A 12215-nucleotide genomic window follows, 5' to 3' on the forward strand; every position below is an offset into this window, starting at 1 on the left:
AGCGCTATCTGAAGACGTCTCCGTAGTCATGTGGCCAGCATGATTCAATGCCAAAGGCGCACGGAACGCTGTTACCTTCCCACCAAAGGTGGTCCCTATTTTTCTACTTGCATTTTTTACGTGCTTTCGAACTGCTAGGTTGGCAGAAGCTGGGACAAGTCACGGGAGCTCGCCCCATTATGTGGCACTAGAGATTCGAACCACTGAACTGCTGATCTTTCGATCGACAAGCTCAGCGTCTTAGCCACTGAGACACCACATCCATGTGTGTGTGTGTGTGTGTGTTTCTAATGGAATGCAGACCCTCCATCCTGGGAATCCAGATAACATTCCATCATATATATAGCAATAGCAATAGCACTTAGACTTATATACCACTTCACCGTGCTTTACAGCCCTCTCTAAGCAGTTTAGAGAGTCAGCCGATTGCCCCCAACAATCTTGAGTCCTTGTTTTACCAACCTCGGAAGGATGGAAGGCTGAGTCAACCTTGAGCCGGTGAGAATCGAACTGCAAACTGATGGCAGCCGGCAGTTACCAGAGGGAGCCTGCAGTACTACATTCCAACCACTGTGCCACTTATGACCCCAAAATTTCTGTTGCTAAGCGAGACCTTTGTTAAGTGAGTGCCCCCATGTACGACTTTCCTTGCCAAAATTGTTTAGTGAAATCACTGCACTTGTTAAGGTGGTAACACAATTGTTAAGTGAATCTGGATTGCTCATTGAGTTTGCTGGTCAGAAGGTTGCAAAAGTGGATCACATGACCCCGGGACACTGCAACGGTCATAAATGCGAGTCAAGCAGCAACCAAACGACCATGGGGATGCTGCAACGGTCTTAAGTGTGAAAAATGGTCGTAAAACTCCTTTCTCAGTAGCACAGTAACTTCAAATAGTCACTAAACAAATGGTTGTAAGGTGAGGACTACCTATATGTGACAAGCAATGCCTACGGACTTAAATCCATAGATTTGTAACATGATATTAAAGTGGTTTGTCAAATGCCTTTTTCAGAAATTTTTTATTTGTTTCACTTCCACGTTTAGTTTTATAATCCTGGACTTCTCAGATTGTTTTTCACAGAAATCAACTCCAGCCAAATCACTATTTCAGTTTGAGACCAAGTTAAGATACAATAGCCATTTCCATAACAATACTAAGCTTAGAAGTGATAAAAATAACTTAAAAGACTAGGATTACCAATACACTAAACGTAATACTAAAACACTACAATCTGTCTGGAAAAAAAAATCTTAATCTTCATACTCTTTGATTAAAAAGCGGGCTCTATGTAATTTATCTTTACATGAAGATAGATATATATATATATATGTATGTATATATATGTTAAAAAGATCTACAGTTTACCCATGCCTGGTGTCTTTGAGTATCTATCTACAGAACTTAACTGTTGTCAGGCAGAATTTTGCAATATTTTAGATTTTGGAATTGTTCCTTATCTGAGAAAAGAAAATCAACGAGAAAACTTTCATAGGTCATAAGAGTATCAATGAGAAAATTTTCATAGGTAATGAAAGTTTTAGTATCGAAAGAGAAAGTATCTTGACTAAACTGGTAATAGGGGCATTATTAGGAGCCTTGGTGGCACAGTGGTTAGAGTGCAGTACTGCAGGTCACTTCTGCGGCCTGCTGGTTGCCTGCAATTTGGGAGTTCGAATCTCACCAGGCTCCAGGTTGAATCAGCCTTCCACCCGTCCCAGAACGGTAAAATTAGGACCCAGATTGTTGGGAGCAATAGGCTGACTCTGTAAAACTGCTAAGAGAGGGCTGTAAAGCACTGTAAAGCGGTATATAAGTCTAAGTGCTATTGTTATTATAAAATCACACAGGTCTCGATAGAATATCGTTGTAGGGACAAGTTCTCCTAGAGATGGAGACTTTAGTCATTGAGAACGGAGGAGGGTAAAACATCAAGCCGGACTCTGAGAAATGTTTTGGGGGGGAGAGAGGAAAGCGGTCAGCCATCTGCCCAGTTCAAACTGAAGTCAGGTGTGAATTGGAATAAGACTGACCTCATTTTGAAATGCTTGCCTGCCCTAGGGCCCTTTCTCTAAAGCAGGGGGTCTCCAACCTTGGCAACTTTCAGACTTGTGGACTTCAACTCCCAGAGTTCCTCAGCCAGCTTTTGAAGTCCACAAGTCTTACAGTTGCCAAGGTTGGAGACCCCTGCTCTAAAGGGTCCTCGGGTCGGAGAATATTCCAAAGTAGCATGGCAGAATGGGTCACTTTCTTTCAAACTGCTTCTGACCATGAAAGGCTGGAATTGGTCTGTCAGGACTTCATGGAATCAGTTGATAGGGAAAGTGGCCCTTGAGAAAATAGGTGAATAGTAGCAGCCATGTTCTCACCTCTGCTTTTTGTTGCCCTGTTTTCCTTCAGAGCATCGTGCTGAAAGAACCTCTAGGCACTTGAAACAAGGGTCACAAAAACTCTCTCTCTCTCTCTCTCCATTCTATATCTATCTATCTGTCTATCTATCTGTCTGGCTGACTGACTTTAATATTAAGTTGAAAGTTGATTTGAGAGCTACAAAGACTGCATGCAGTACTGACCTCTTCTTGCAGCTAAACTCTTGGAAGCCTTCACCAAACACATATGCTATGTCAGCGGTTCTCAATCTGTGGGTCGGGACCCCTTTGGGGGTCGAATGACGATTTGACAGGGGTCGCCTAAGACCATCAGAAATATGGGAAGTATACTTGTGAGTTGAAGAATCGCGCTCCAATGGTTGACTCCACAAGCCAGCTGCAGGCTCTTCAAATCCCTAGCCGAATTCGGCTTCAGGCGCGATGAATTAAAAAAGAGAGAAATTTGCTCTGATGTCTCCCTCTCAAGCCAGCTGCAATCACTCCCAATCGCTAGCCTAATCTGGCTTCAGGCGTGATAAACTTAATAGGGGAGGAGTCTCCACTTTAATGCCTCCGTCCTCAAGGCAGTTGCAAGCAATTCAGATCACTAGCCAATATGGTTTCAGGCGTGATAAATTCAAAACGAAAATAATTTTATGGTTGGGGGTCGCCACATCGTGGGGAATTGTATTAAAGGGGTCGCCACATCATGGGGAATTGTATTAAAGGGGTCGCAGCACTATAAAGGTTGAGAACCTGTTCTGTTTCCCTCCCCCAATACTCCCAGCAAAGAGTCAGTCAGAGGCCTCCTTTTCTCCTTTTATTTACATAGATACATGTCCTGGCCACGTCTACCCACGGGCCTGCCAAGTTTCTGGAGATAACGAGGAAATTATAGATAAGGCCAGAATTACTCACGAATATATTCTTCCCTCCATTGATACAGTTTGCCCGCCCAAATTCATTGCTTTGTCCAAGACAAAAAACCAGGAAGTCCCGCCTCCTATTTATAGTCTCTGCAGATGTCACTGCATGACAATCATGACTTGGCTTCCTCCCAACGCTGTTTCTGCTGCGCGCGCCGGTCACGCCTCCGCAGCCTTGCATCACTCCAAAACTGTTCTTGGGGCATTGCCAAATCAGAAGAAGGCTCCAGAGAATCAGGCCTTGCCGGCCCCTCCTCCTCCCTTTGAGTGGGTGCCAGGGAGGGAGAGGGCTCAAGAGAAGCAGGGCTTGCCAGGTCTTCTCCCTCACTTTCTGAATCATCCGAATCCAGGAGTCTGGGTCCAGGAACCTGGGTCACAACAGAACCACTGGGCTATGTGGACAGTACATTAAGTTCACACGAGAAGATGTGAAGGAAAATAGTCTGGCTTTCCTGCACTGTGCAGTGCACATTAAGGAAGACAGGAGCCTCAACACTTTAGTTTAGAGAAAACCCACACACGTAGAAAAATGTGGGTTAGACAGCACCACCACCAGATGGATTCTAACTGGCTGACCAACCGCACTCAACGTGTAGTCCTCAATGGAACTGCATCTACATGGAGGGAAGTCTGCAGTGGGGTACCCCAAGGCTCTGTTTTAGGCCCAGTAATCTTCAACACCTTCATCAATGACTTGGACGAAGGGATAGATGGGGAACTCATCAAATCTGCAGATGACACCAAGCTGGCAGGAATAGCCAACACTCCAGAAGATAGGCTCAAGATACAGAAGGATCTTGACAGACTTGAACATTGGGTGCTATCTAACAAAATGAAATTCAACAGTGAAAAAAGTAAGGTTCTACATTTAGGCAAGAAAAACAAAATGCACAGGTACCGTATATGTGGTACCTTGCTCAATAGTAGTAACTGTGAGAGGGATCTTGGAGTCCTAGTGGACAACCATTTAGATATGAGCCAGCACTGTGCAGCAGCTACCAAAAAAGCCAACACAGTTCTGGGCTGCATCAACAGAGGGATAGAATCAAGATCACATGAAGTGTTAATACCGCTTTATAAGGCCTTGGTAAGGCCATATTTGGAATATTGCATTCAGTTTTGGTCGCCACGATGTAAAAAAGATGTTGAGACTCTAGAAAGAGTGCAGAGAAGAGCAACAAAGATGATGAGGGGACTGGAGGCTAAAACATAGGAAGAACGGTTGCAGGAACTGGGTATGTCTAGTTTAATGAAAAGAAGGACTAGGGGAGACATGATAGCAGTCTTCCAATATCTCAGGGGTTGCCACAAAGAAGAGGGAGTCGGGCTGTTCTCCAAAGCACCTGAGGGTAGAACAAAAAGCAATAGATGGAAACTAATCAAGGCGAGAAGCAACTTAAAACTAAGGAGAAATTTCCTGACAGAACAATTAATCAGTGGAACGACTTGCCTCCAGAAGTTGTGAATTCTCCAACACTGGAAATTTTTAAGAAGATGTTGGATAACCATTTGTCTGAAGTGGTGTTGGGTTTCCTGCCTGAGCAGGGGGTTGGACTAGAAGACCTCCAAGGTCCCTTCCAACTCTGTTATTCTATTCTATTCTCAACACCCACTGGAACACAAAATGGGAGTGACCAGAACCGCACACCATCAGACTGAAGGTTTGCCTACCAGCAAAGAGGGGAAAGAAAATATCTAAGCATGTCAAGGAAGCCCTCAGAACTTGTGGCTATCCTAACTGGGCCTTCGTCAAATGCAGAAAAAGACCTAGTAGGAGCTCCTCCATAACAAAGAAGAGAACTACAACAAAGCAACGTTGTCATTCTGTACGTTGCAGGAACGTCTGAAAACCTAAGGAGGATTTTCAACCAACACAACATACATGCACACTTTAAACCCAAGAGTACATTAGGGCAGAAGCTTCTCCTCCTAAGGACAAAACACCCAGACACAAACTGAGCAATATGCAATACAACGCAGTGAGAGAGATGCAGATCTGTACATTGGAGAAACAAAACAACCGCTTCAGCAACGCATGGCACAACATAGGAGAACAAACTCATCAGGACAAGATTCAGCTGTCCGTCTGCATTTGAAAGACAAGATCACTCTTTGTTAACGGGGTTCCCGTTACTAACTTAACAGTTGCAGTAATTCGCTTAACAACTATGGCAAGAGAAAGATAGTAAAATGGGGCATAATTCACTTAAATGTTTCGCTTACCAACAGAAATGATGAGCTCAATTGTGGTTGCAAATCGAGGACTACCTGTATTTGTAGCTCAGGGTTGAAATTGGGGTCCTTGGTGTCTTCTAAGCGTGGCTGTTTTCTTGAAGACGTTTTATTACCTAACTAGATAACATCATTGGTGCCAGTTGACTACTAGTAGTATTGATGCATTGGTTGATGCAAGAAAACAGCCAAGCCGAGAATGCACCAAGGACCCTCATGCTTCAGTGGTTCTGAGATCATGTCTGCAGCTCCTTCACTATACGTGGAGGTAATCTATCTGCATCCTAAATGGGTGATCTGAACCCATTTAGAGCAGACAGATGTTGTATTCCCATTTTTGTGCCTGTTTTGACCTGCATTCTTGAGCGGTTGCTTTCAGAATGGAATAAAAACTTTATTGTCACTTTAAATGTACACTAATCAGCATTCGTTTATGTACAACCATCAGCTGTAGAGGTGGTCAACAGTATTAAGTATCTGGAGATGCAGATAATTTAGCAATCTGAACTGGTCTCTCCACACATCATCGTTAGTGAAGCGTGCAAACCAGCGTCTGTATTTCCTGCGTCGATTAAGGAAACCACCTCTTTCTCCTTCTATCCTGGGCACTTTTTACAGACGAATAATGGAGAGTGTTTTAACAAACTGCATCCCTGTTTGGTTCGGTGGCAGCAGCACCTCAAATAGAAAGTTCATACAGAAAGTGGTGAGGACAGCAGAGAAGATTATAGGAAGCTCGCTTCCCATTATTCAGGATACTGCTTAGAAGAGCTATGTGCTTAGAGTTCAAAGCATTGTTAGAGACCCCACAAACCCACTTTACGTTCTGTTTCTGTTGCTCCCCCCGGGAGGAGGTTTCCAAGTATTCCTAGCAGGACTTCCAGATTCTGTAACAGCTTTGTTCCCTATGCCATCCTTCGGGTAAACTCACAAGATTCGTTTTTCTTGCAAGGTACATATACACATCCAGACTAGACTGTGTTGTTTCTCTGTGTCATATAATATATGTGGATATATAATTTTTTATTTATTTATTTTGTCATGCTTATGTAGCGTATATTAGAAGTGGTGACTCTTTGAGAGCCAAATGCAACTTAATTTCCTTTTAACGTATGCCGATTAGTGTACATTCAAAGTGACAATAAAGTTATTCTATTCTAAGTCTTACATTAAAAGGAAACTTCGCTGCATTCAGCTCTCAAAAGATAACAAACATACATACATACATACATATATACATATGTATGTATGTATGTATGTATGTTAGAAGGGACGCAGTGACTCAGTAGCTAAGATGCTGAGCTTGTCGATCAAAAGGTCAGCAGTTCAACGGTTCGAATCCCTAGTGCTGCGTAACAGGGTGAGCTCCAGTTACTTGTCCCAGCTTCTGCCAACCTAGCAGTTTGAAAGCACGTAAAAAATGCAAGTAGAAAAACAGGAACCACCTTTGGTGGGAAGGTAACAGTGTTCCATGTGCCTTTGGCATTTAGTCATGCCGGCCACATGACCACAGAGACGTCTTCAGACAGTACTGGCTCTTCAGCTTTGAAACAGAGATGAGCACCACCCCCTAGAGTCAGGAACAACTAGCACATATGTGCGAGGGGAATGTATGTATGTTATCAACAGTAGAGACCTTCGTGTATCATGATACATGATTGATTATTAATGTACAGTAATGTTTGAAGATATGAAATTAAAATTTAAAATGATATTGGGGCTGCCCGACTGCCATTTCAGAAAGAAAAGGAGAGAGGGGTAGAAGGAGGGAAGAAAGTAGGTAGGAAAGAGTTGAGAAGGAGGAGGGGAATAAGAAGATTAGATAGGGTGGAAGAAGGGAGGATTGGAGAAGGAGGAGAGGAAGTAGTAAAGTGAAGGAGATGAAGGATCGGAAAGTAGTAGAGGATAGAGAGGGAGGTTGTGAAGAAAGGAAGTGGCAGTCAGGCAGGCCTGAATCAGTAATAATTAAAATTAATGATTAATGATGGATAATAGTTTGTACATAAATATGATGTTGGAAAATGGAAATAAAAATTATTTAAACAAAAAAACAACAACAGTAGAGACCTTCAAATTTCTAGGTTCTTCCATATCACAAGATCTAAAATGGACAGCTAACATCAAAAACGTCCTCAAAAAAGCACAATAAAGAATGTTCTTCCTGCACCAACTCAGAAAGCTCAAACTGCCCAAGGAGCTGCAGATCCAGTTCTACAGAGGAATTATTGAGTCTGTCATCTGCACCTCTATAACTGTCTGGTTCGGTTCTGCAACCCAACAAGAAAGACACAGACTTCAGAGGATAATTAGAACTGCAGAAAAAACAATTACTACCAACCTGCCTTCCATTGAGGACCTGTATACTGCACGAATCAAGAAGAGGGCCGTGAAAATATTTACAGATCCCTCACATCCTGGACATAAACTGTTTCAACTCCTACCCTCAAAACGACGCTATAGAGCACTGCACACCAGAACAACTAGACACAAGAACAGTTTTTTATCACTCTGCTAAACAAATAATTCCCTCAACACTGTCAGACTATTCACTAAGTCTGCACTACTATTAATCTTCTCATCGTTCCCATCACCCATCTCCTTCCACTTATGACTGCATGACTGTAACTTTGTTGCTTGTATCCTTACAATTGATATTGATATTGATTGTTTCCTGATTGCTTATTTGTACCCTATGACTATCATTAAGTGTTGTACCTTATGATTCTTGACGAATATATCTTTTTTACCTACGCTGAGAGCATCTGCACCAAGACAAATTCCTTGTGTCCCCAATCACACTTGGCCAATAAAAAATTCTGTTCTATTCTCTCTTTTGGGAACTTATAATGTATATATAATGTACATTTGAAAGGTTTGAAAGGAAACTACAGCCACCTATCTCCACAACCCCCATCTCAGACACACCAACAACAGCCAAGACTCCTACAACTGACCCCATTTCATTGGGTTCACAACCCCTAGTGATCACAGAAAAGGAAGTGCAGGACCCATTTCACAGACGAAAGCCAGGAAAAGCTCCAGGCCCAGACAAGATAACTCCTTCTTGCTTAAAAGTCTGTGCTGACCAATTGGCCCCCATCTTCACCCATATTTTCAATAAATCACTAGAGATGTGCTATGTTCCTTCTTGCTTCAAACGCTCTACCATCATCCCAGTGCCGAAGAAGCCCACCATCAAGGAACTGAATGACTACAGACCAGTTGCTCTAACATCTGTAGTCATGAAAACCTTTGAAAGGCTAGTGCTTTCCTACCTGAAAACCATCACGAATCTGCTCTTAGACCCCTTGCAATTTGCATACCGAGCAAATAGATCAACAGATGATGCTGTTAATATGGCTCTGCACTACATCCTACAACATCTTGAGTCTCCAAAGACCTATGCAAGGGTCCTTTTTGTAGACTTTAGTTCAGCATTCAATACCATCATTCCAGACATTCTTCTAACTAAGCTAAACCAGCTACAGGTACCGGAACAGACTTGTAAGTGGATCACAAGCTTCCTAACAAACAGGAAGCAGCAGGTGAAGCTAAGCAAGATCACATCAAATACCTGTACAATTAGCACAGGGGCCCCCAAGGCTGTGTGCTCTCCCCACTTCTCTTCTCTCTGTATACCAATGACTGCATCTCCAATGATCCATTTGTTAAGCTACTGAAGTTCGCAGATGACACAACAGTGATTGGTCTCATTCGAGACAATGACGAATCCGCATATAGACGAGAGGTCGAGCGACTAGCCTTGTGGTGCAACCAAAACAATCTGGAACTGAACACACTCAAAACCGTAGAAATGGTGGTAGACTTTAGGAAAAACCCTTCCATACTTCCACCTCTCACAATACTTGACAACACAGTATCAACAGTAGAAACCTTCAAATTTCTGGGTTCTATCATATCGCAAGATCTCAAATGGACAGCTAACATCCAAAACATCATTAAAAAAGGACAACAAAGAATGTTCTTTCTGCGCCAACTCAGTAAGCTCAAACTGCCCAAGGAGCTGCTGATCCAATTCTACAGAGGAATTATTGAGTCTGTCATTTGCACCTCTATAACTGTCTGGTTTGGTTCTGCAACCCAACAAGAAAAACACAGACTTCAGAGGATAATTAGAACTGCAGAAAAAATAATTGCTACCAACTTGCCTTCCATTGAGGACCTGTATACTGCACGAATCAAGAAGAGGGCCGTGAAAATATTTGCAGATCCCTCGCATCCTGCACATAAACTGTTTCAACTCCTACCTCAAAACGACGCTATAGAGCACTGCACACCAGAACAACTAGACACAAGAACAGTTTTTTCCCAAAGGCCATCACTCTGCTAAACAAATAATTCCCTCAACACTGTCAGACTATTTACTGAATCTGCACTACTATTAATCGTTTCATAGTTCCCATCACCAATCTCTTTCCACTTATGACTGTATGACTATAACTTGTTGCTGGCAATCCTTATGATTTATATTGATATATTGATCATCAATTGTGTTGTAAATGTTGTACCTTGATGAACGTATCTTTTCTTTTATGTACACTGAGAGCATATGCACCAAGACAAATTCCTTGTGTGTCCAATCACACTTGGCCAATAAAAATTCTATTCTATTCTATTCTATTCTATTCTATTCTATTCTATTCTATTCATATGTATAATGTATGTAATGTATGTATATATGATATATAGGGCTATTTTAATAGATCGGCCCAGTGTTTCTCAACCCTGGTAACTTTTAAATTGTGTGGACTTCAACTCCCACCATCCCCCAGCCAGCTACCTCCCCTCTCTGGGCCAGGGCTGCCGGCGCTACGCTGCCCGGAGAATGCTGGGAGTTGAAGTCCACCCCTCTTTAATTAAAAGTTGCCACGGTTGTTGTTTTTTTTGTTTTTTTTTTCCCGCTTCTGGCGGTTGGCTTGCCCTCGGTCGCCACGGCAACGCCTCCTTCCGCCTCGCGCCGTCTCCATGGCAACCCCGCGGGCGCCCAGGCCCCCCCCTCCTCCTCCCCCACTTACGCCTCACTAGAGATGTGCTATGTTCCTTCTTGCTTCAAACGCCTACCATCATCCCAGTGCCGAAGAAGCCCACCATCAAGGAACTGAATGACTACAGACCAGTTGCTCTAACATCTGTAGTCATGAAAACCTTTGAAAGGCTAGTGCTTTCCTACCTGAAAACCATCACGAATCTGCTCTTAGACCCCTTGCAATTTGCATACCGAGCAAATAGATCAACAGATGATGCTGTTAATATGGCTCTGCACTACATCCTACAACATCTTGAGTCTCCAAAGACCTATGCAAGGGTCCTTTTTGTAGACTTTAGTTCAGCATTCAATACCATCATTCCAGACATTCTTCTAACTAAGCTAAACCAGCTACAGGTACCGGAACAGACTTGTAAGTGGATCACAAGCTTCCTAACAAACAGGAAGCAGCAGGTGAAGCTAAGCAAGATCACATCAAATACCTGTACAATTAGCACAGGGGACCCCCAAGGCTGGGTGGTCTCCCACTTCTCTTCTCTCTGTATACCAATGACTGCATCTCCAATGATCCATTTGTTAAGCTACTGAAGTTCGCAGATGACACAACAGTGATTGGTCTCATTCGAGACAATGACGAATCCGCATATAGACGAGAGGTCGAGCGACTAGCCTTGTGGTGCAACCAAAACAATCTGGAACTGAACACACTCAAAACCGCAGAAACGGTGGTAGACTTTAGGAAAACCCTTCCATACTTCCACCTCTCACAATACTTGACAACACAGTATCAACAGTAGAAACCTTCAAATTTCTGGGTTCTATCATATCGCAAGATCTCAAATGGACAGCTAACATCAAAACATCATTAAAAAGGACAACAAAGAATGTTCTTTCTGCGCCAACTCAGTAAGCTCAAACTGCCCAAGGAGCTGCTGATCCAATTCTACAGAGGAATTATTGAGTCTGTCATTTGCACCTCTATAACTGTCTGGTTCGGTTCTGCAACCCAACAAGAAAAACACAGACTTCAGAGGATAATTAGAACTGCAGAAAAAATAATTGCTACCAACCTGCCTTCCATTGAGGACCTGTATACTGCACGAATCAAGAAGAGGGCCGTGAAAATATTTGCAGATCCCTCGCATCCTGGACATAAACTGTTTCAACTCCTACCCTCAAAACGACGCTATAGAGCACTGCACACCAGAACAACTAGACACAAGAACAGTTTTTTCCCAAAGGCCATCACTCTGCTAAACAAATAATTCCCTCAACACTGTCAGACTATTTACTGAATCTGCACTACTATTAATCGTTTCATAGTTCCCATCACCAATCTCTTTCCACTTATGACTGTATGACTGTAACTTTGTTGCTGGCAATCCTTATGATTTATATTGATATATTGATCATCAATTGTGTTGTAAATGTTGTACCTTGATGAACGTATCTTTTCTTTTATGTACACTGAGAGCATATGCACCAAGACAAATTCCTTGTGTGTCCAATCACACTTGGCCAATAAAAATTCTATTCTATTCTATTCTATTCTATTCTATTCTATTCTATTCTATTCATATGTATAATGTATGTAATGTATGTATATATGATATATAGGGCTATTTTAATAGATTGGCCCAGTGTTTCTCAACCCTGGTAACTTTTAAATTGTGTGGACT

At 42.6% G+C, this 12215-nt stretch overlaps 1 protein-coding gene across 2 annotated transcripts in view; it reads right to left on the minus strand.

Moving 5' to 3' along the window:
* Positions 1–12215, minus strand: part of TAF3 (TATA-box binding protein associated factor 3) — a 200005-nt gene that overhangs the window by 187193 nt on the left and 597 nt on the right. The gene's annotated exons all lie outside the window — the stretch shown is intronic.

This window comes from Ahaetulla prasina, chromosome 7 (assembly GCF_028640845.1).
Source record: "Ahaetulla prasina isolate Xishuangbanna chromosome 7, ASM2864084v1, whole genome shotgun sequence".
Classification (NCBI taxonomy): domain Eukaryota; kingdom Metazoa; phylum Chordata; class Lepidosauria; order Squamata; family Colubridae; genus Ahaetulla; species Ahaetulla prasina.